General features: G+C 32.7%; 1 protein-coding gene across 2 annotated transcripts in view; it reads right to left on the bottom strand.

The window, feature by feature from the left end:
- The window catches only part of LOC132923164 (ecdysone-induced protein 74EF), a 116,920-nt gene extending 94,632 nt beyond the window's left edge, over positions 1-22,288 (bottom strand). For both annotated transcript variants that reach the window (XM_060987007.1, XM_060987008.1), the window contains exon 1: positions 21,894-22,288. The gene's annotated coding sequence lies outside the window, so the exon portion shown is untranslated. The remainder of the gene's footprint in view (positions 1-21,893) is intronic.
- Positions 22,289-23,375: the final 1,087 nt, after the last annotated feature.

Raw genomic sequence — 23,375 nt, 5'->3', positions numbered from 1 at the left:
GTATTTGTTTTTTAGCTGCGATGCGAATTCGCACTCGAGTCTGCAGCGTTTAGTCATCGGGTCGATATTATTGTTTTAATAAATTGGGCGAACGACTTGCATTTTAAGTTGGCCATTATTCCGATACGGTCGAAAATTAAATATACAATAACAAATCCGAAAACTGTTTCATCGTCGCAAACTGACGTGAGCGCACACTATTAAAGTATACCTCAAATCATAGATTATAATAATAATTTAACGTGAGTACCTTACGCGAGTGAAGTGCGAGTCTATCACATAGGTAATTGGGTTATTTTAACTGTAAACAGTCATTATTTTAGATAACTATATTATTGACTTTTCTGTGGCTATTATAAATTCGAAAAATGTAATAAAGATTTTATCTTGACTTTTCTTTCTAACCCAGTGCAGTCTGTTGATGACGGGTGAACCCACTATCGACTTTTGTGTAACGCAACATTCGTGGTCCACTGTTCTTTTATTTTTCACTATATTCAAAAAATATTTTACTTACAAGTAGTTAATACGTCTTAAGTATTTAAGGTTAAGTTGAGTAGTGTAGTGTGGCACATGAGGGAAGAGGGCACGTCGAAAAATGTTTGTTCTTTAATCCGTTAATTTTAACTTAATTACTTAAATAATAAATAAACTGCTTGTCGAAAACAAATATTTTGTTTTTATGTCAAAGTGCTCTGGAAAATACATTCTCATTCGTAATATGAAATTAAAAATGTGTAAGTACGTGTTATTGAAAAAAGTTAAAAAGTTAAAAATGATACTGATAAAATATTGTAAAAATATAATTTATTATTCAAAAACGTTTTTTGCAATAACATCAGTTTACGTATATGAAAATAATATTGTCAAAAAAGTTCAGTTTTTAAAGTAGGAAGTATAGGTACTAAATGTGTACATAGACACTTAATATGGATCAACCCATATTATGCGCGTGTGTGGGCGTGTATACGTCATAACTCATAAGTCATAATTAGAACAGTTACAGACGCAAAGGGGATAGAGTTTACTCGGAATATGTTTTATCTTAATATTTTGGTGAAACGTTTTCGATCTAGGGTGGTACATAGTGGGGCAGTATGAGTGTGCGCATGCGGCTCGCGGCTGCAGCTATATAATACATAATATGTGTGTGTGTGTATCATTATTTTGACGCGAGTAAAACCGCTTGGGTGATAAATAATAATTAAGTGATTTTATATTTTATAATCACAACACTGATTTCCAGTGTTTTCTAATACGCAAGTTAAAAAAAAAATGCGATAAATTACGATAGGTACGATACGATTATGGTTGTTATTATTATGCCAGTCCGGTCCGTTCAGTTCTCTCTAGCCATACCACGGCTATGATGACAAGAAGTTTAGGTATATAAAATCTATAGAACATAAATATTTTATTACATACATGTATAATGCACGTCCTAGAAACTAAATAACTTAAAACATTCATAACATCGTAACGATCGCGCAAAAATCGATCAACACATATAATTAGTTATTAATTTACGTTTAATCTTCGACCGGTATAGAAAACCGCCATTCCGCGAATAACATATTAAAGACATTTTATTTGATTACAACAAATAAACAAATCAAAGTACGCTAAATTAATAAAATTATCGATAATGATATTAATAATAGTAATAATAATAATAATAAAAATAAAAAAGAACAATATCAACGGTAGAAAATACGAATAACGTATAATTATTACTACATGATAAAAATTGTAATTTAAATTTGACGTACGAAAAGTTACGAGTTTATAATAATAATAATAATAATAATAACAAAATTATATTAATTTGTATTATAATTTATAATGGTTGAGTTTTGAATCCATTTGTTTATCAGATAATCACGTTGTGATATTTTGCTTGATTTCTATTTACTTTACATTTCTATTATAAATTCAAATTTTTTCTCTGCTTTTTATCATTGGGGAAAATATCGACTTTTTATTAGAAACATATATTATTTTCTATAAAAATTACAATAACAATCACAACCATTGAAACATGGTCTATGAGCACCTAATTAATGTGAATGACAGTCCAATCACCTTACTCGATCGTGTTCGATTGCATTTATTCGATATGTGTCTTTCAATCGTGTATGTGTATATAATAAGTATAGTAGGTATCGTTCTCATTATTGAGAGTTTGAACAGCTAAAGAAATATATATTACGAGTCAGTGCAAACACTCTTGTGATTTTTAGGTACAAAACACAAATATTTGTGCGTCTGCGACCGTCCATATAATGTCATTGGTATAATATAATATAAATATATATGTGGATTGATTTATATCGCAACAGAATGAAAACAAATATATTTTGTGTATACAGACTTCCGGAAAGAAAATAAAAACTTTTAAACAACAAATTAATTTTAAAAAGTCGAAATTGATGAAAATATAATGATAAAAGCATAATAAAGAAACGTTTACATTATATTTATTATTTGAATAAATTGTGCGTAAAAATATTCACTTTAACTATTGATGATTAGTTTTAAATTAAATTTCAATCAAAAACAATACAATACATTTTTTATTGAATAAGTTGTTCCGGTTGCAGTGAACGAACCTTTCCATAAAGTTAAAATAATAGGTATAAATAATATAAGTGTACGGTGCACTTGTTAAAAACGGGTATACGCCGTACCTGTTACCTATGTACCTAAATATTATCTATATGTATAAAGTATGCATATAGCGGCGCGGTTTTTTGTATTAAAATTCGTATCGGTTTCAAGTCACATAATGGTGTAGACTGTAGAGTGTAGATAATTATATACGTGTTGTTATGTACGGTGCCAATTACATACAATATAAGGGATAATGATAAGTACTTGCAACCCCCAAATACAATATTCTGCGTATGGCTAACCGCGGTTATCGCTCCCGTAAGTAGCTGGCACCGCGGCGCAACACTTTCCCGCGAGTTCGTTCAACCCTTATTTATGTAATAATATATTTCGTACGTATTTTATATTACTATTTTTGTCACTGATGACGACGGCAATGGCGTTAATCAATCGTCGCGCGTGCAATAGTATTATATAGCCACAATGAAATGTATTAAAAATAATATTAATTATTATTGGATGGAAGGGTGAGAGGGTGAAAATAATAATAATTAACAGACAGAAAAACAAGGTACACGGCATAGTATATATGTATATTATTAAAATACCTCTACAGTGTGAGCGTGAGGTGCGCAGGGAGTACGCTTTATTGTCGTTTGTCTGTCAAGAGGGTGTAATGGGTGTATATTATGTAGTAGTCACTGGTAGTTGTAGTAGTAGTAGTAAAATAGTGCATGTATATATATATATTGTGTTGAGTAAGGGATGTTGCAAGGTTCGACGACCCTCCCCGGCAAAGGGGGGTGGCGGCGGCCGTGGGCGCTGTCGCGCCACCTGTACACACCACCGTGCCAGACGGGTGTGGAAAAACGGTGGTGGCGGTGGTGAAGAAAATAATAATAACTACGATAAGCCATTGAACTTTTAGATGAAGCGGTGCAGCGGTTGTGCGACCACGACGAGACGTTGGACAAACAGAGTTTGATATTATATAAAAATATTGTTATTATATTATTAAAATTATTATTCCTATACGCGTCGACAAGGGTGCGTGCGTGTATAATGTATTATAAGAGTGTATTATGCTCACTACCGCGGCAAAGAGTAGCTCTTTTGACGTGCGGCAGACCGTTGCAATTATACATTTTATAATATACATTATTATTGTATAAAAAGTCACAACGACTGTCTGCGCTCACGGTTCACGCTGTAGTGATTCCGGTATAGGTATCGTAAAATAATATGATAAAAATAAGAATAATATCTGCGAATGTCGCAATCACGCAACCCCATAAAGCCGATCGGTTTCTTAAATAAAAAAAAACTGCTTTTGAGATATTAATTAACGCCCGGTGAATTAACGATATAATTATTTTCATAGTACTTATCGTGCAGTATATATATATATATAAATGCAGCATAACATTATATTGTTATTAACCTCGTGAAACGATAACCTTGTATTCAAATGTCTGTATAGCAAGTCTAATATAATAATGTATGCTGAAAACTAGAATTCGCCGCCCATACCAATTGATAATTTTTGAAAATCAAATATGATAATATAATATAATATCTATGTGAGTATCATACATAACAATATAAATGCGTTTGTCGAAAAACAAAGTTTGGTGCTGTACAGGCTGTTCGGCGTGGGTTTTCTCACGGTGCATAAATGTTCTCGATTTTCCGGAGAAAATTTGCGTCACTGCCATTTGTAAAATAAAATACATTCTCTGTATATGTAATATATAAACGGTGCGAATAATTACAATAGCAGAATACATGTCTCTATAAGTTGTTTTTCGTTCAAAAACTTGAGGGTCGTTTACAAAATTGTGGAGTTTGAAACTGACGTTTAAAAATAAATTACTTGTCACCTTAAAATCAATTACATAAAACTCAAATTTTACGTAGGTGACGTATATTTATAGCTTAACTTCAAAATATTTTTCATAAACTATACTAAATATTATATTGAACGCATACGGGTGGCTGAAATTCGTTGTGTTTTGCTTGTCCACGGGGCATGCAATTATAGTATAAAATGAAAAAACCGGCGGACGAAAAGAAACCGAAATATTATGTTATTTTTTTTCCTAAACAAAAAAAAAAAAAAAGAATAAAATTGATATTTTCGAAACGGATGACCCCAAAAGAAGGTCGCAGCCTTCGGCCGGATCACTTTCACGTGGACAAGGCCGTTCGGTGTCGGCGGCAGAGCGGTGAGAGGACGTGCGTGCGTGTGTGTGGGTGACGGTCGTGAATATTCGTCAGATTCAGCGGCGGCGGCGGCACATACGCGAATTACCATACAGGGTGTCCCCCGCCGCCGCGCGTGCGAAGATTCGTATATACGCGTTTGGCGCCGAAGGCTCTCGAAAAACCGGCAGCTATAGTGTGGGTACCTGTGCGGGTGCGTGTGCGTGGAAAGGTAAATGTACGGGGGAGGGGGGAGAGTTCGTCGAGGTCCGCGTCCTTGTTCGTTCAATGTCTATGCCGAAATTATAATATCACTATTCGCACGCGCCCGGAGATACATTTTTTTCCTAATTCATAATATTATAAAGGTTCTTTCCACATATGGTATATTATAATATACTCGTATTATTATTAATATTATTTATAATTACCACTATCGTTATTGCGATTTTTTTTTATACTCTCCTTGTATTAGTCTTTGAATATGAATTCGAAATTTTTTTTTTTCACTAACGGCGAAACGGGAACGACTTACAATGCATTAAATAAATAAATTTATACATATTATTTTATAATTTGCAAAGATAATTTTTGTAACCGTATAAATATTGGTTTTTATTTTTCTGTCGTTCCATAATCTATATATTATATCATATAATTAATATTTAATATATAAGGTACGTTTAAATGGTTTTTATTTGACGTGCTTCGTCTAGACCGGACGTCGGGATGACGCATCGTGTCTCGTACCTACATGTTGTTACATATATAGTTTTACCGAAAAGCTATATAGCTATATTATAGCGTCAATACTATCAAATAATATACGTACGTCGATAAAAATATAATAATCGCCTCCGTGCTACACAGACACGACTAATAATAGACGTTTAAATATTACAATTTTTATTTTTATTTTTTATTTTATAGTTTTTACTTTTTACTATTCTTTTTTAACAATATTGTATTATCGGGCCTTGAACATGTTGTATTAGGTATATACGTTATACGGTTTACAAAAAATTGCATTTTCCAACTTAGATTAGGCTTGCAGAACTTCGAAGTTTATGTAAGTAAAGGTCCGGAAATTTCTTTACAAAGTCTCAGTACTAAACCAGTGTGGTCTACGCCGATGCAGTATTTAAATCGGTACAGACTATGAAAATATATTATATACATATTATATATGTATAAATAATCGCTATTGGTTGTTGTATGACAACTACTTGTACTTAACCATGTATATAGTTAGCTGCTTAACATAACAACGGTCCTCTCTGACAATAAAGAGAAGTGCGGTACAGTTGCGTCGGTTTATATTATCATGAAAGCACTTGCAAATTTTGAAAGCAGTCTAAAAACTATATTTACGGATTGACTGTGATACGCTTGACGAGATATACAGAACATGAATCTGCAGTATAGATAACAAAACGAAAGGACAAAAGGACAGAAGTCAATTTAAAATGTTAAAAAAAATAAATGTTCATAATTCCAAGGACAGAACTCTTATGAGTAAAAAGAAAATCAAAATATACGGTTCGACGGTCTGAATAGTACCTATATAATATATATTATAACAAGTTATAGTTTGTAGACGAATGGTAATTAATAATTATATCCATCTTTCGTCCGACTAAAATAGACGGGACATGTAACAAATTGATATACATCTATCTTGAATCATATGTTTAGATAAAATTAATAATTTATTTTTACTTTCAATTTAAAAAAATATATATTATACATGGATACTTGGATATTTCATTTTGAATAAAAAGTTTTTTTTTTTAATTTTCACGACGTTTTATAGTTGATACGTCATGACGATTTCACTGTTAGTGCAGTAAGTTGTACGCATATAGGTATATTAAAAATAATATCGAAACCGAACATAAATTTTTTGGTTTGTTCGCGACAACTATATAGTAGATAAAAAATATATTTACAATTTATGACCATGCGCTGTCGCGACGAACGTATATAATTGTTTTGATAATAGTGAGTGATTTATATATCGTCCTCGGTGACGACGACGACGACAACGACACGCGTTAAACCGTGGTAATAAATTATGTATTATAAACATCGGGCGGTATACCTACTGTAGTAGATATTAGATGTCAAAATACCTATGGCTATAGGTGAGGTTAGGTTAAGTATAGGCATAATGTATAGGTTATGCACTATAGTGTACATACCTGGGCGCAGATCTATAACAGATATGATGACCGAAGAATAAAGGGAGCAACTCCACGAATACAATAATATCGAACGATCGCGAGAGCACATTGTTAGAATTTAAGTAAGTATATTATGAATCTTTTTGAGATATTTAGACACAAACATAAAATAAATAATTGACTAATTTATACCTATTTAATTAATTAACCTTGTATAAATAAGCACAACTAAATTGTTGAATCAATGTGTTTAATTGATTCAAATCAAAATAACTGTAATTCGAAACCATATAATGTAAAAAATTGAAAAACAAACATTAAATGTTGAATCAATATTTTCCGGTTTTTTAAATCTTAATATGCAAATAAGTATATGAACCCTCTACATATTATATAGCGTGACATTGTTGTATCGGTGAAAATATCAAAAAAATTGGATGTCTTTTTGCGAAGGCCTTCATGAAAACATTGGCAACCGTCTGGAAACTTCCAAAAATTAGTAAAATATGACCGCGTTTTTATGTTAATTAATTTATTATTAACCGAGATTCCGATATGCGTTTTAAAAGAAATGGTGTCGAAGGAGCGTCCTCGTCGTCGCGGATGCCGTGTCCCCAGACGTGGTTCAGCCCGATTGAACGTCTCGTCCGAGACCCACATTTTTCATCTTTCGGGCTGCACCAACAGGTACTCGATCAACCGTTTGACGATTATAATCGACGAATTTATTGTAATATATACATACATAATTACAAAAACGTTGTGAATATAGACGTATATCTTTTGCGATTTTCGCCCGTCAATTACTGTATTTGTATATCTACTGTTTAGTGTTAACTGTATTCCGACGCTGCGGTGGTGGTTAGAGATGCCGCGATGCCGCAGAGGTCGCACCAACGAAACCGTCTGCGGAGACAAAAAATAAATGTATAAAAAATTAACAAAAAACGAAAGCGATAATCGCAACGGTACATTCGTTTGTAAAAAAAAAAAAAAAATTAAAAACAGAGAAGCAAATTTTCCGTCAGCCGCACTACTGCAGTTGTGCGCGTGAGTACGAGTAAAAGGAAAGGTGTATAATATAATATATATGTATATACCTGAGACTCTTGTGCCGAACCGAAAACAAAATCGTGTCGAAGGTGAAAGTACCTACGTTTACTCGTACGCACTGGACAACTGTTTTTCGATTATATTTTCGCGTTTCTCTTTTTTTACCGTTTTTATTTTATTATTATTATTATTATTATTATTATTTAGACTCGGCCGCGGATGGTGGCGCACGGTTTACCGTCGAACCGGTGAGTTGATATAATAATGTCCGATGATAATATTATGTTTATGAAAAATAATTTTCTTTACAATATATAAAAATGTAGGGTATCCATCAATTACAAAAGGTTTTCGCAACAAGCCATATAATAATATGTGATATTATATTATTATATAGTTGCATAGACAACATATAATATTATGTAATGTAATCACGCGGGACAGGACTTAGCTAGTTTGTGTGCGTCGCGGTGTGGTATAGCTATATAATATAATGTATACTAACGGCGTAAATGCATTTTTCCGTCGTCGCATATTATACATATATATTATAGGTGTAGAACATGCCTGCTGTTTAGCGTTACCGACTCACTACCGTATTTTTATATATACGCTCCACCGGACGAGACGTGCGCGGTATCCGCGGTTGTGGTCCCCGTGCAACCGTAAACCGCTGGGGTGGTATATACGGGCAGTGGTGGACACCATCCTCGGATATATCCTCTCATATAATATGTAGGTCACCTAATTCGCGACCGTTATACTATATTATCCGGACGTCTTCTTCGCCTGTACACATGTATACGACTTAAACACGATCGCGTATACGTATATATATATATAGGTACTCCATAGCCGCGTGTACGTGTTTTTCGGAACTCGCGAATCGGGTCAAGTCGATATATAATACAGTACCGTGCGCGACGTATAAAGTCGCCATCACATATATAGTGCACCCTCTCACACACATGTTTTTTATTACACGTTTACTTACGTTAGTGTATACACTATACACATTCGTACGATATTATATACATATACTTACGATAAATTCACCACGGCAAAATCCGGACGTTATATATATATATATATATATATATATAGAGGTGTAGAATAATATAATACACACGCGAGTCCGACAGAGATGGAAAAAAAGTACATAGAGTGCAATGTGTGTGTGACGACCCGGCACAGACACCCCATGTCCTCATCCCCCCGACCATAGCAAAGAAGATAATAATAATAATAATAATAGTACCAAATACGTATAATAATCTTTATATGTATAGCTATCGTATATTACAACTGAACGCGTAATTTTATGGTATAAAACCGGGCTACACGTATTATATACGGGCTGCAGAATATTAAAGCTGTACCAATATATACCTACAAATATATTATATATATATATATTGGTACGTAATATTTCACGCTCACAAGATATGATATTAACATTAATATACACACACACGATCCACACACATACACGTCATTGTCCGGTATATATTATGTTGCGTGTACATAATAATAATAATAATGTAGCCTCAAAATTCAAGGTGTATGTGAAGGTGACGCGCGTCGAACAGACGCCGCCGCCGCCATGAACGCGCCGAAGGTTGTCGTCGTCCGAACAATGTCATTAGCATTAGATGGTAATTCGATTAGAGTAACGTTGTTTTATTTCACACGACGCGTATATATATATATGTTATAATGTGTAATAATAACGCACGCGAAAATTTCTTCTCTATATAATGCAATATCTTAAAGCCTCTTGGCTCTTTTAAGGTCTATATACCGTCAATGACTAACAAACTTGAAATAATTATATAATGTCAATAATCCACCAGGCCTGGTTATACGGAATCCGACTTTGGGGTATTGCACCAAATCGTCCTACATGAGAACCTTGCAAACCTTCCAATGAGTCTGCCCCTTGATGAAAACTTCCACCAATACTAATTCACTCGCTAAACTGGCCAAATATCTTTCAAATCTAATCACGCACACATCAATCATTTAATCGAGCAATAATTGTCCTCCGTATATCGTATTCCTAAAAAATACCCTTGGTCGAGTGACAATGCTGGATGTATTCCCGTTCAAGTTAATTTTCAATTTGTCACCTTCTAGTCATCTCATCTTATTACACTCGTGAAGGCAGTAAATAATATTCTTTTCCTAATAAAATAATATATCAGATCGTCTCTAATACCGCCTACGATTGTGCATTGTGTACTCCGGGTTATCACAACAGCGGCGGTATTATATATTATATATACACGTGTATATGCTTGTCGCTATTATGGTGTGCGTGCGTCCGTTTACACATATTTCACGCCTCCGTCGTGTTTAATTATGATAATATAATATATTATACTGGTGTCAGAAAAATAGTAAGTTTATAATAAACGCCCACGCACCCGTCTCCCCGGCGTGTTCGTGTATTCGTATCTATCATCAAACTTTTTACGCCTCCCCCCCCCCCCGAAACGCGTGCAGTAATTATTTCTTAAAATTCAAAACCGTCAATGCAGCGCTTTATATTAGGTATATATACGACACAGCGTGTACTTGCTAATATATTATTGTTTCGCCGTTCTGATAGTGTGGGGCGAAGGCGATCTATGCGTTTTAAAGTGTGTTAACGGCCCAAAGGCATTCGTATACCTATACAATAATATTATAAGTGACAAAATGCTATAGGACGATGGAATTGACTTGTTGGCTATTAAAAACCATCTATTAGGTTGGGTGGGAGGGAGGTACTGCAAAAATAATTTCTGAGAAGGGGGAGTTGAACCCGGAAAATCGCTGTTTTGAGTAGAGTGACGAAAGAATATATAATATAGTATAATATATAATAATATATTGTATTATTCGAGTGAAAACAATTTTCGAGACACGCGTGGTTCAAAAGTCATTACCCTATAAGAAATCGTACAGCTGTAATAGTTATATACCGTAATAATTTATAGGTGGGTGGTACGTATAATAAATTTAAAGTATAAAAATGACGATTGTTCGGGCATTGTTGTAACAAGAATTATATCGATTGATTTCGGTGGTAGAATTAAGATTTTTGTTCGGTCATCGAATACATTTAACAATGCGTCCACAAACAATACGCGTAAATCCTCAAAGACCCTATTCGAAGACCTACATATCACGGGAGATTCGTTTAACGCAAGACACTGATTATTTCAAAATCTATGAACGATTTTGAATTTTTTTTTTTACATTATTTTGAATTGTTAAAATCCAAAGCAGAATATTTTTTGAAGTACATATACTATATAAAAACGTATGAGTAGTTTACGAGTTAAAAATTTTTAAAATTTAGTTGAACTTAGTAAAGTACAGTTAGTACAGGGGTGTCTCACAAAATGTTGGTTCTATATATTACACTTCGCTCATCTAAATTTTTAATACTTACAACTAAGAAACTACTCGTCCGAAATTTGATTTTTATACGTCGAAATTTTCTGCTTAGGGTATTAAAAATATACGCTGTCATTTAAAAGATTAAGAACTTAAAAAGATGAAAATGATAAAAATAGTAAAAACTTCCAAAAATTTTGTTTTGTAACAACTTAAAATTATGTACAAGAAATATTTTCAAAAACGTTGATATTTTCTGAAATAATTAGTGTCTTACGATAAATGGATCACTCCGAATATTTTATGCACATAATAAAGATACATATAGTGACTACTTTCGGCGACTAATCTATCATATAAATACGAGTACAGTTTAAAAGAAAAAGAAAAAAAACACATGATATTTAAATATATACGCAAATCGGATTCGTTCAATGTGAAAGCGCAAGTCTTCGTCTTTACTGTAGCCAACAATATTCTGGTTACGGTCGAGTTTTAATTGCATTTTGTATACTTTCATTTTCACTCTCGTCCACGTGTTTTCATCTTCTCCGTGAGATATATACCAAATATATATATATATATATATATATATATAATATACGTTTATATTATTATATACGCGTGCTATCTACCTGGCACTTACAATCGCTAAGATGTTTACAGTTTTATTTTTATTTTTGCTTATAATTGTTTTGAAAAAAAAACAGCTTTAATAATAATAATAATAGCTACTTTCTGCGCAATTGTTATTGTCATTGTTGATAACATTATAATATATACTTGTTACGCGATATGAGCGCATAATATTAATTTTAATATTACGATAGACATACTGCATAATACGATAACATGCATCATGCACTCGTGCGATGTGAATATTATAAGAAAGGATATATTTTTCCTGTGCAGTGCAGTCTGAAATTTGCGTGTGGCGATGTTTAAAGTTGTGCAATCTTATAATAATTTCCACTTTTAGATTTTTATGGAAACGGAATATTTATCAATAATATCATACCTCGTAACGGATGCACCATATGATGGGGTCTAGGCTATCATAATATGAGCTCTCGTCTTCCGCACAACAACATTACACATTTAAAATATAATATTATAATGTTTATTTTATTTTCGGTTGTACATAATACTATCTCCATTATCGTGCATTTTATTACCACCGTGAAACAAATACGCGGAGGCGGATGCGTGGAATTAACCGTTTAGTTGAGTGTCCAACGTAGAGTGGCAGTAGGTATCATAGTTTAGTTTAAAAAGAGGATATATTTTTCATTTCGTCATCACGAAAATTTACAGACGACCGTATTACAAAATAATTTTATGTCTATCATATTGCACATTGCAGTGAGCCATCGGCAAAGCGCAAAGAATAACATAATGATATACCCATGATGGTGTTTTCATGATGAATACCATAAGTCACGCGACGCCCACCGCGAACTATTCATCAATATTATTTTGTAACCAGCAACGAGTATACGTTATCTTATTTTCGATAAGCCGAAATGATTCCGAGTTCGGATGCTTTCAGTTACTCTTAATTTTTCATAAAAAAACAGCAAATCGGCTGGCTGTATCGATACGCATTAGGCACCAATAAACATTACACATCGATATTGTATCGCGTATTAACGTGCCACATGATTTGATAATATATTATTATATAGTATGGTGTCGTTGTAAACCGCGGTCGAAGTGTATAATATTCATAACAACCGATAATACATTAATTTATGGTATACATAACGCATATATTATTAGTCTTCGCATCACATTTACAGGGTGATTCACAAAACATGTTCAAGTCCTTCAAATCTCATAAAATAATAAATTTATTCAAATTGTGAATTTTAGAAATATTAAATATACGTAAAGACCATAATTTTAAATGCTAAAAAACCTTACTACTTAAGGAGTACTTTGTGACGATAAAATGTCTGTTTTTAAATTAAAATTTCCCATTTTATAGTAAATTATTTTGTGAATAATTTTTTTTGAAAAATGTTATGTGTAATTCAAAATTGGAATGACAAGTTTCTCAGTTGTTAAAATTGTTATACTAATTACTCAGGATTGATTAATATTAATTGCTAACATTTTCAATTCGCTATACCTCTTAATCTTTCAAGCCCATTATCATAAACTTATATTATCCTTAGGGTATAAAGTAAAATACATCAAAAACAACATTTTTTTGATTTTTGATTTGTTGCTTTAACATATTTTTCAGAAAAATAATCTACAAAATAATTTCTAGTTTAGGAAAGGAAGAGACGTTAATTTGAAAAACAGAAATTTATATCTCTATAGAATACCCCCTAGTAACATCGAAAATCTTAAGAATTTAAAATATGATCTTTAAGTATATTTAAGAATTTTAAAAATCAGAATTAGAATACTTAGAACTACGTTATTGAAGAAAAAGGGATTGAGTATGCATGGGGTTCCACCCTATATAATACTGGAGAATTCATTCGAAGTTGTTGAAAGTGACGACCTATTTCAAGATTTTCCAGAATATTTACGACTATTGATATACTATATATAATGTGATATGCAACCGAGGGATGAACTGCTGAATTAATTTTTTCAATATTATATGCGATCGTAATCGAAACTCGTATGTTTGCTGTTGTGTGACGATCAATCTTCGGCTTGTATTTTAGAAATCCATTTCAATACATTTAGACACGAAGTCAGACATTCATTTACCGATGATAAGACTATCGAAACAAAACAAAACAAAACAAAAACCGCTCAATAAACGCTGTCGACCATATCGTCGCGACTGCTTTCTCGAATAGTACCTACCTACATATACAAAATAATTATAATGTATTTTTGCAACGAATACGGTGTCAATATTAAAGTGGTATTAATATATATTATTGTTGTGTGCATATTGTTTTCGTATACTCATACTGTAAGCAGGTATAAACATATACATAGCACGCACCTATATAAGTAAAGTATTCAATAATTTTATAACCCGACGTCGAGAATATAATAATATTTCTCGATTCTGTACGCCCGACGAGGGCTGGTAAAAGGGAAACAAATATTTATTTACTCTCACGAATGTTTAGCTTTTTATTTTCGAAGTCCACACACGACCGTATACAACGATATAATATAATATCATATTTTTGTACGACGCGGCAATAGCAGTAATATGTGTATACAGTATATAATAATATAGTAATAACAGTAGGTAGGAGGTAGTCGTTGTAAGGCGACATTCGGGTTTATTTTATGGTTTTATTTCGTACCTATATATATATAAATTTATATATTTATGAAATAGTAATACACTATATATATATTATTATTAGCGACTGTAATTTATCCGTTTAATGTGCACGTGAGTTATAAATCTTCGTAGTATTGTCTATTTTACTATATATTATAACTATCTATATGCTGTACATACTGTATTAATAATAATAATAATAATAATAATAATAATAATAATAATACTCGTATAATAATGATTAATTATAGATAGTTGAAATAAATAAATTGTGTTTAGAAAACGAAAAAACCATTAATATTAAACTTATAGTAAATAAATGAAATTAACGAGGTCGCGGACTGATGAGGTTTTTTCTGTGTGTGTGATGTCTGCACTGCAATATTACAATCTATACGCGATTCTGCACGCCTGTATGACTGTGAACTTTAAAATGCTTATAATTTGCTTCAAAATTGAAAAATAAAAAAAGACCTGTGAGGTGCTCTGTACCTTTAAATTTTATAATAGGGCAATTCACTTTAACATTAAAAATAAGATAAGATAGAGTAAAACGGATTCTTTTAAACGTTAAATCGTTCATCTTATGCGTTAGCAAAACGGAGATAACATATGCGCGCGGGTACAGCGTCGTATGATTAATGTCCTTAGATCGTGATGATTGAGTAAGGCTACCATAGTCCTTGACGTAAAAAAGGTGATCCATTTACATGGCTACACTCATTTTCGAGTAAAATTAAAAAAAAAACTCTATTTCTTTGTAAAAATGTAATATTATAAATTCTTTCTGTATAATAATATGCAAGAAATTATTTTTAAAATTAAAAAACTTGACTTTGAATATTAGTGTGGTTAGTTAAAAGAATCTGCGGTAAATTATATCAGTACAAACTATATTTTTATAGGTATTTTTTTTTTATGCGCCAAGGATATAGAACATATTACAACGAGTAACGGAAAATTGTTTAGGTATATCGATCAAAAACGATGGAAATTGAAAAATAGTGTTTTTTTTTATCGGGGACGTACGAAGCGTTTCAGTTTTCTCGCCAAAAAAAACGTTGACGAGAATGAGAAGAAGAAGAAGAAGAAAAATCGCACAATGAACGGCAAATATACGGTTCTACCGACTATATACGTATATTATTATACCTAACTATTTATATATATAAATAATATATAAACGATGTTCCCGGTGGTTCTGCGTAGCGGCGAGCCAACTTTCACTCAACAACGCCATCTCGTTAAATCGGCATTTTTAACGGTGTTATTAGCGTTTTCGCTTTCACGTCTTTCGAGAGAATTAAATAACACGCGGTCGAGCGCGCGTCCGCGACGGAGACCGATCCATCGCGGCTATATTATAGCGGAGTCCGCCGCCGTATATCTTTCTCCTCGCCACGCGTGTGTGCTTCTCCCGCCGCCCGTTCACCGTTATAGATCGCCGTGTAGATTATATAAAAAGAAACGCGTTTACACGGTTGTGAGTGTAAAACAGGTGTAAACGGCAATAGGCAATACGTACGAAGAAAAGCGACCAAACGAAAATGGCGTGTGAAAAATCGGTAAAACGGTTAAAAAAAATTAACGAAAAATGAGAGTTTGGATTGCTTTGTATAATATGATGTGTAATGCATGTATATTTTATATGTGTATACATGTTGTTATATACATTCAAATAGATACTAAATAAGCTCTACGTGTGTCAGAACGTCCAATTGTGTGCGTTTAAATAGGCACAATATACTTATTTAAAAATAAATTAAGGTTATTATTTATATTTTAAACATTATTACTTTGGATGAATCACCCAATAACCCTAATATCTGGAGACTCGGGTGTCGCAAACGAAAATCGTCAATATTGTTAAAACAAAGACTTTATTATATATTAAATCTGATTTTTATTGAATGTTCTAAGAATATTTTAAGAATATTTTTTAATATTCATATGTTATGTATAGGCACTATATAGGTGTTTGGCGGAGCGCCATCGGTGTTTCGACAAAGGCGAGAATTTCTGTTTTAATTATGATTGGCGTATCTAATAACTATTTAGCATAATATTTGGTAATATTTATTGCAGATAGTTAGATAAATCGGACAACTGAACGTATCACCGCTAAAAAAAAAAAATTACCCTAAAAATGTCTAGACGCTAACATATATAACTAAACTATGTTATGTTAAAATATATGTGACTTAGTCAACAATTATTCGGTATCAGCGGGATGGATATGGCGCGAGAGTAGTATAATCATTTGTATAGAGTAGCTACACTGAATTATCTGTATATTGTAAAAATGATATGGTGGAACTTATGCGTCTTGGCACTTATGATATTGTCGTCCTATTAAAATTTTTGTACCAGAAATAAACGCGGTTTTAATCGATCTATGGCGCCTATTCGTATCGATCGGGATTTATCTCGCGCACGTTTGGAGGACATTACGTGGTTGTGCGACGTCTTTGCGGCCGTGCTGTCGATTAGATATGAGCAGTATAACGTGGCCCAGAAAATAATTTTGTAATCGCCAAGAACATATTTTTTCAGCACATGATCGAGGAAACCGTTTTAAGGTCTTCCAGGCATATCAAATAGTGCAGCAAAAAAGAAATATTATTAATTTCTAACCGAAACTTTTGGTGAACTATATATTTTAAATGCATTGTTGTGTAAGAAACACTTCAATTTACTGTTGAATAGATACTTGCTGTTTACGATAAAAGTATAAAACACATGTTTACGTTAAAGTTTATATAGCGTGTATAGTGTGTATACCTACATTTTAAAATATTATTATACATGATAATAATAATAATTATTATTTAAGAGTGGTTGTCAGACATTTATCGAGTTCATTTATTTTACACTATAATGATGTTTATTGATTTTAGTAATTAAATTAGAAACACAATTTTATAATGTACTTACATAGTAATTTATATAAATTACGGGTATATTATGTTTGATCGTGATAACAACATTAGTGGTTTAATAACGTGTTATGTATTACCTAAAACTTTGGTTAAAGTAAACAATTTATTTCACATTATTAAATGATTTTACGTACTATATTGATTTGATAATCACTCCAAATATATTTAGATTTAATTAATAATATCAACCTCGAAGTTTATACATAATCGTTTATATGAGCTAGTAATGTATACAGGTATGTGTTTTAGGTTAATATAAATATCAACAAAAGAGTGAATTAATTTTTTTTATCCATATTTACGATTCGACTTTTGCGATAGTTTATGGCGATATATAACCGTTAAAAATAATAAATAACGAGGGAAATCGTGTGTGCTTAACGTTTAGACAAGTTCGTGTCTTCGCAAATATACACAATAAAAAAGGTAGGCGGATAAGTCATTCGTGATACTTTCACGCGCACGACATTATACGTATTTAAAGAAGAAGCGACAATTGATCTCGATGTATAGAACATTAGAATATATATATATTAATCGTAAAACAAAGTAGAGTAAAAGCATTAAATGTAAACATTCGATTGGTTGGTATTAAATTGTTATAGAAAAATCGCTTGAAAACGATATGTTTTATAAAAATAGTTTTGAATTATAATTTTGAAAAATGATGCCGTGGAATGTATAATATTATTAAGTAGTTTGAATGAAAGCAGATTAGTTGGGTATTAGTGGTTGAAGTTGTACTGTTTACAATACAATTTTAAGACTTTTGTACAATATGACGTAATTCGATTATTGCTCTAGTATAACTTTTAAAACTTTTATAATATACTGACTTTAGTCGTTCGAAATAAATTTTGTTTCAATAATAATAATAACAACGATGGAGGTATTGTTTATACTGTATTGCAATATTATATATCTGTTAATTTATAAATGTTAATGTTAATTAATTAATATTGTTTTATATAATGATCTGCAGTACCTAATTGAATTTACGAAATCGTAATTTAACGGACAGAAGTCAAATCCTCTATAGTCATATTTTACGGTTGAGCTAACAACACCAAATATTGTACTATGCCATACGGATATATGTATATTTATATGGAACATAATATTACATTTATATAAGGATTGATTTATATTTATATTAACGGGGAATCCACGTCGTACTTCTGTGAAATCTGGCACGTCATGGTGTTCAATATCAGTTTTCATGGAAATTCAACAGAAAGACAAACAGAAATAGAATTTTCCATATAAATATAAGAGAATTAAAACAAAAATAGGTCAATTTAAAAAATGATTTTACCACCCCGAAGGTGGTGTATTGTACTTATGCAGCATATTATTTATTTATATACCACCGTCACTTAACGAAAGGATTATGTATACTTTTATCAAACGACGTCTTGCTTTTTGTTTGCACGCCAATGTTAACCAACCGCATATTATATGCATTTGTATTACGCACCCTCCAATTTGAAAATGACGTAAGAGGTATTTTTATACATGAAATTATTCCTGTGCGTTGTCTGTATTTAACTTTAAAACGACAAAATGAAAAACCTCGCATCGTACTTATTTGTTGGTTTTTTATATTCCATTTATTTATTCAATCACCGTGACAGTAACGTGGTCTCTAGGCCACAGTTTCTCGATCCGTGAGTGAACCAGTGTGCACCGTAAACGGTTCCGCAATTTCACCAAGTATTTAGTATACGTCATAGAAGTTAGATGCTTATAATATTATATCCGTCACCTATGAAATCGTGTGATTAAAATAATATGACGCATGCATTTTGTACAAATCGCTTTGAACATCTTTTGGTGCATCGGTCGTCCGTCATTGTGCATACTGCATTTTAAACTTGTATTTTCCGCTCATTTTCAATGCGTCAAAACGTCTTGAAACGGTAATACAAAAAATGTGAAAAAACAACAACTGTCTGAAAAACGAATCAAAGATATCGTCCTATACACAACCGGAGATACAACATAGACCATACATTAGCACCACTTATTATGTTTTCAATACTTAAAGAAAATACATAGTATATTGTTATCACGTCGTGCAGGTATGAAGTGACCAAAATATAATTGTGTTAGACGTTAAGGGAGTGATGACAGGAATAATATAAGTGTTTTCGGTAACAAAATCAATCGATATTACGTCTTTCCCGGGTTTATAATAAAATAGGTCAGATTTTACAACCAAAAACAAAAGTATCGAGAGTACCTATATTTTCATCAAACCATTTTCGTTCGTGACATCGTTTAATTAGCTAATCGGAGAAAAATAATGCACACCACACATAATTCGATACAGAGCAAGGTCTCGTATTTGTCAAGGCCGATGGAATGAAAATATCGAAAAGAGGCTCTACACGGCGAAACGATTACACTTAGTGTATTGTTTTCAAAACATAATTTTTATTATAACCGTTGTTAAGTTGGTACATGCGCCTCCCCCACAAATAAAAAATAAATTCGTTAAATTTTAAAAACTGTCTATTTTAAGTGTGTCATGCGTCTTCATAACGCGCTCAAGGCCCAATATACGTACGATCGAACATTTCGAACCCATATTATAGTCACGTTCTGTGAAAATTGAATTGTTTTTACAAACATTGACAAAGACAGAATGATAACAAAACGCGCGGGATATATAAAACTGTATCGGTCTACATTACGCGAAAACATCGATAATGCATTGCTATGACCTTGACACTAAAAATCAAACCCGCGTTGGTCAAACACTGCCGCTTTTGAGCTCTTAACGAATCTTTATTATAATATACTATACATATTATATATTATTTTATGCTATACATATTATTATACCAACATAAACATTCGTGTTTTATTATAATAGTAATTATTACTAATGCGTGCTATATTATGTGCCTATATATGTATATAATAGGTATCGCGTCGTATTGTTTGTATATATTTTTTCTGTTCACACTCTCGAACCCATATAATAAGAGATAGACTATCTATCAATGATAAAAATGTAAAAATTGTATAGCGATGGTGGTAATCAAGGTAATGTTCAAGGTAGAACTCGAGTTATCATCAAGGCGACCATTCCTTCCGCGTTGTTAAACCTTGTGAAACTTGCTTGGAGGTGGAGCGGAGGTATAGGTACGCGGTGCTTTTTTTTATGTACTCGAATAATATACATAGGTACACACACGTCCAAGTGCGTGACTCAAATATCCACTCTACGAGCACATATCAATTCGATTAATATTGTGCACTGAAAACTAGTTGTTGTTTACATCAGTGACGTCATGGATCCTTTTTCTATCATCCAAATCTCATGGAGCACACGAATCGCCCCCAAGGACATGGATATTTTGGAGACCACCTTGGGGTGCGAATTCACTGATGAGTGTACCTACTAGTTGCCGCTAACTGTGTATATTCGTCTCACACGTGTGTGTGCGTCTTAAGGTCTTGGACGGTTGGAAGTTCAAGGCACCCTCAGCACGAAGGCGAGCCGCGATCGAAATACGCGATATATATATATATATATATATAAGACAACCGTTTTACGAGGGAAAATGATTATACAAGAATAATATGGTTTACTGTGCTCAAGGACGATCGCTGCCGCCAAACACTCATTTGTTTTTATTTTGTTTTTATGTCTATGCGCAAGAACAACAAACTTCAAACTTTATAAAAAAAAAAGATAGAAAGAAAAACTAATTCTAGAACTCCTGAGTACGGCTGAGTCCATTCATGCACTGCTCTTATCATAGACGCGTGCGCGTGAGGAAAACACACCATTGTCGTTATCAAACAGCTTAATTAATATTTGCACTAATGACTCGAACGTATTCATAAAATCGACTGAATGGTAGACTACACGCACACACACACATATACGCAAAAGCATACACTTACACCGTAATTATCTACATTTTCAAAGGTTATTGACTCGTCAGGGTTTATTGACTAAGACACGACAACTGGATATTAAGGGAGTATTACTACGTTTTCCGAGATTTTGACCCCTCGGTGGCACCGACATTTGTCGGTCAAAATGTTCACCGTCGTCGTTTAGAAAAATGTTTCGATCAATTTTATAATCATAGTTTAGAGAAACGATACAATTTATCAATTAATTGTTGTCACTAGATACACTATTAAAGTAATTTCGAATTTAAAATATCCACACCCTAACGGAGCTTAAACCTACGCCGAGCATTATTTATAATAATATGAAAGATCGAAACTTACTCAGATAATAGATCCGGTCAATGTGTGTAGAATCTGCAGAGAGTGTTGTATCCAAACGGCGGGTGGTCGTAAACCGCGCACAATTAAAAAAGAGACAATAATATACTGGTAAAAATACAAAACAACACTGGCGAAATTCAAAAACACAGAAAAACGCACTTTTTAATAATAAATAAATAAATAATTAATTAAACACTATGGTAAATGTATGTTATGATGATATGAAAATATATTATTTGAAATAAGAGTATATTAAGCGAAAAAATAAATTAACAATAATAATAATAATAATGTAATATAAATAATTAAACGGTTAACAATATTTCGTCGGAACCGTTCGAGTACTCGATAAGCGAACGAGTGGTTAGTCGGACACGGCGCGCACACGGAGCGATCACTGTGATATGAAAACGCGGTCGCGCGGTGGCACGGCGGCGGCGGCGGCGGCGGCACGTCGTGAGCGACGGGGGAATCGACTGGTCGAGTGGGGCCGACGAAGGCCGGCAACGGACGAACAGCACTACCTTCTATTTATTTATTTTTTTATTTTTCCGTTTCTCTCTACTCCTCCGCACGCTGACACTCGTCTAATTCATTATTATTATCAATATTTTATTTTCGTTGTACGTATACCGTCGTGCTTTTTCAATAATAATAAAAAAAAAAATGCTCGCGTATATCCTCGACGAGAGCAGCGGAATACACTTTTCTCTCTCTACGTCTCTTTCTTTTTACCTGCCCGGTTAATGACTACCTACGTTTTTTACTACCTTTCGCGTCGATACCAAAACAATCTGCGTCGGAGAAAAGGAACGAAGGAACGACCCTGCCTAGTGTAAATATTGTTTTAATTTAGTGGCTGCAAAGGGTGTCTGACTGTTGGAGTTAACACATTTTTAATACATAAACTGACCTCATAGAAAAACTCTGTCAAGTCTCATGGAATAATCAAATTTTGTTAATTTTTTTTTTCTGAAGATTTTATACAGGTTGTTCATGACTCCGATTTAAAATAGTCGATTATTAGAATTTATAATCAAATTACAGTTCAATATTCGGAGTCAAATATGACCCGGATTTAATTTTCTCTTTAAAATATTCAAAATCTAACTATTCTACGAGGCGTAATTGTTTTTCTGATTAAGTCGTTTTTGATTGATTAAATGGTATGATTTTATTTTTTCCAGATGGCTTATTTTCGTATGACCACAGCGAATTATGACTATGAATTCCCTGAATTTTTTCCGCTTAATCATTTAGCCGAATCCAATAATCTCATGTTCAGTCAAATATATCATAGAAACTTTTATAACTTATAGAAATAATGTCCACGCTCTGCTTGAATTAGTAGTACTATATTATGTTTTAAGATATACAATATTTATATTTTTTTTTTACCAAAAACAAATAATGTATCTACTAGTTACAATAAAAAATATACTTATACACATTAAATATTAAGTTATAATAGAACAATTATAA

The sequence above is a fragment of the Rhopalosiphum padi genome, chromosome 2 (genome assembly GCF_020882245.1).
Source record: "Rhopalosiphum padi isolate XX-2018 chromosome 2, ASM2088224v1, whole genome shotgun sequence".
NCBI classification, from domain to species: domain Eukaryota; kingdom Metazoa; phylum Arthropoda; class Insecta; order Hemiptera; family Aphididae; genus Rhopalosiphum; species Rhopalosiphum padi.
This window is presented reverse-complemented; position numbering and strand designations above follow the sequence as displayed.